Here is a 3,558-nt window from a genome sequence, read left to right as displayed (position 1 = left end):
TAATTTTTTTTAATATTTATGTATTTTTGAGAGAGAGAGCGCAAGTGGGGGAAGGGACAGAGAGAGAGTGGGACATAGAATCCAAAGCAGGCTGCAAGGTTTGAGCTGTCAGCACAGAGCCCTATGCAGGGCTTGAACTCATGAGCTGGGAGAGATCGTGAGGTGAGTCAAAGTCAGATGCTTAACCGACTGAGCCACCCAGGCATCCCTTGTTTTTAATTTAAAATATAAACAGTGCTTGCATCCTCAGCATATATACTAAAATTGGAATGATACAAAGATTAGCATGGCCTCTGAACAAGGATCACATGCAAATTCATGAAGCCTTCCCTATTTTTAAAATAAATAAACAAGCTTTTGTGATATAAACAGTGAGAGGCACCTGGGTGGCTCCATTGGTTAATCTTCGGATTTTTTAATTTGACTCAGGTCATGATCTCAAGGTCGTGAGATCAAGCTTGGGCTGTTGGGCTCTGTGCTAGGCATGGAGCCCTCTTGGGATTCTCTCTCTCTCTTTCTCTCTCTCTGCCCCTTTCCTCTGCTCATGCTGTCTCTGTGTCTCTTTAATAAAGGGAGGAAGGAAGGAAGGAAGGGTAATGTAAATAGTGATACAGAAGCTTCAGAATACTGAGAGATGAGTCCATGATGCCTTCTATAAAGTAATCCTGCAAAAGATGAGGTTTGAGGCTCAACAAAAATGAAAAAGTGGAGAAAATTCCCAAATATTTTGAAACCAAATAGCACATCTCTACATAACACATGGGTTAGAGAAGGAATCAAAAGGAAAATTAGAAAGTGTTTTCAGTTGAATGACAATGAAAACGAATTGAAATTTGTGAAATTCAGTTAAAGCATTGCTTAGAGGGAAAATCATAGGGCCAGATGATTATGTTAGAAGAGAAGAAAGATTTCAAATCCACCCATAAAATTAGAAAATTAAAACATAAAAAGAGGAAACATCAGAAGATAAATTAATGAAAAAGAAAACAGAAAAACAATAGAGAATACCAATAAAACAAACAAAAAAACTGATTTTATGAAATCAGTAAAATTGATAAATATCCAGACTTATTAAAGACAAAAAAATTTTTTAAATACATATTATAAATATTAGGAATAAGAGAGGTGACATCACTAAAGATTTTACATATATTGAAAAGAAAATCAGGAGATTTCACATACAAGTTTATGGTCATAAATTTAGCAAATTATAAGAAATGGAAAAATTCTTTGAAATACACAAATCAAAAAATAAACCAAGTAGCCTCCTGGTTACTAAGTAGATTTATTTTATAGCAAAAAAAAAAAATTTGTCCACAAAGAAAACTAGGCTCAGATGATCTTATTAATGAATTCTACTGAGTTAAGAAGGAAACAGTAGAAATTCTACCATGAGAACATTCACTGATACCAAAACCACACAGTGACATTGAGAAGAAGGAAAATTATAAGACCAATATTTTTCATGTGTATAAATATTTAAATTATTTTTTAAATTTAGTAAATCATATGCTGCCATATATAAGTCATATCCAAGTGAGGTTTATCCTGAGAATGGAAACTTGTTTTAACATTTAAAAATCAATCAATAAAATTCATCATATTTACAAAATAAAAGAAAAACCACATGATGTTCTCATGAAATGCAGATAAAGCATTTGACAAAATCCAATATCCATTCCTGATAAAAACTCGCAGCACAAAAGAAATACAAGGGACCCTCCCCAATTTATTATGAATATTTACAAAAAAACATGAAGTCAATACCATGCTTACTCCTGAAACATTGAATACTTTCCCCCTAGGGTGATGAAAAATAAAAGAATATTTTCTTTTACCAGCCCTATTCACTCTCTCCTAGCCAGTGCAATAAGTCAAAGAGAAAAAGACAGACAGACAGACACAGATAAATGGCATCCAGTTGGAAAAGAAAAAACATGATTGTCTATGTATACAATTCTATGGAATTTACAAAAACACTACTAGAACAAATAAGTGAGTTTATCAAGTTTGCAGAATAAAATTTTATTATACAAAATTTAATTATTTTTCTATATTAGTAAAAATCAGAAATTTCAGTTATAAAATATTATTTACAATAGCATCAAAAATTATAAAATACTTAAGGATAAATCTAACAAAATAAGTTTAAGATCTGTACACTGAAAACTATAATATGTTGCTGAAATAAAAGAAGATCTTTATTTAAAAAAATTTTAATGTTTATTCATTTTCGAGAGACAAAGACAGAGCATGAGTGGTGAAGGGTCAGAGAGAGGGAGACACAGAATCTGAAACAGGCTTCAGTCTCTGAGCTGTCAGCACAGAGCCCGACGCGGGGCTCAAACTCACAAACTGTTAGATCCTGACCTGATCTGAAGTCGGCTGCTCAACCGACTGAGCCACCCAAGCACCCCTGAAATTAAGAATCTTTAAAATAAAGAAAGAGACCTATACCATGTTATGTGTCAGAAAACTCAGTATTTTTATAACCAATTTTTGACAAATTGGTCTATAGATGCAACACATTGCCATTCCAAACCCCAACAGCATTTTCTAAGAAATTGACAAGCTACTTTTAAAATTCATGTGGCAATGTAAAAGGCTAAGAATACTTAAAACAACTTTGAAAGGATTTTCTGGTTTTAAGACTTCAAATTATATAATTAAAGTTTATTCTTCAAGTTATATAATTGGCATAAAAATAGGCAAATAAATCAGTGGAACAAAATTAATCCTGAAATAGTCACGCGCCTAAATGGAAAACTGATTTTTGACCAAGGGCAAGATCAAGTCAATGGAAAACGAATAGCCTTTCAACAAACAATGCTTGAACAATTGGACATGCTTATGCTAAAATGAAAACAAACAAAACAAGACAAAACCAAAAAGCAACAGAAAAAACTTGAATCTACACTTTATATAAAAAATAAAAATAAATCTACATCTAGAATTTAAAACTATAAAACTTCTGAAAGAAAACACAGAAGAAAATTTTTATGAACTTGGATTAGGTTCACATTTCTTGGAAATGACATCAAAAGTATCACTGATGGGGGCGCCTGGGTGGCTTAGTCGGTTAAGCGTCTGACTTCAGCTAAGGTCATGATCTTCCAGTTTGTGAGTTTGAGCCCCGGCGGGCTCTGTGCTAACAGCTCAGAGCCTGGAGCCTGTTTCGGATTCTCTCTCTCTGATTCTCCCATGCTCATGTTCTGTCTTTCTCTCTCTCTGTCTCTCAATAATGAATAAACGTTACAAAAAAATTTTTTAAGTATCATTGATAGAAGGCCGTAATACATAAATTAGATTTTATCAAAATAAAAAGTTGTTTTCTGCAAGGCACAGTTAACGGAATGAAAATGTAAGACACAGACTGGGAGAAAATTTTTGCAAGTCATATATTTGCTAAAGGACTTGTGTCCAAAATATATTTGTAAAAGCTCCAAGCTTAATAATAGGAAAACAAATGGCTCAATAAAAAATGAACCAAAGACGTGAACAGACACTTCACCAGAGAAAATATGTAGATAGCAAAAAGCACATGAAGAGATGCTCATT

At 33.1% G+C, this 3,558-nt stretch overlaps 1 non-coding gene across 1 annotated transcript; it reads left to right on the top strand.

Annotated features, from left to right (window-relative positions):
* The first annotated feature begins 234 nt into the window (after window positions 1-234).
* Window positions 235-338, top strand: LOC124527363 (U6 spliceosomal RNA). The gene has a single exon (XR_006965827.1). It is a non-coding gene; the product is annotated as a U6 spliceosomal RNA (small nuclear RNA).
* The last annotated feature ends 3,220 nt before the right edge of the window (window positions 339-3,558 follow it).

The sequence above is a fragment of the Lynx rufus genome, unplaced genomic scaffold (assembly GCF_022079265.1).
Source record: "Lynx rufus isolate CCGP_SWC_20201006 ecotype Redwood Valley unplaced genomic scaffold, mLynRuf1.p SCAF_5, whole genome shotgun sequence".
NCBI lineage: Eukaryota > Metazoa > Chordata > Mammalia > Carnivora > Felidae > Lynx > Lynx rufus.
Note: the sequence above shows the minus strand (reverse complement) of the source record. Positions and strands in the feature narration are given on the sequence as shown.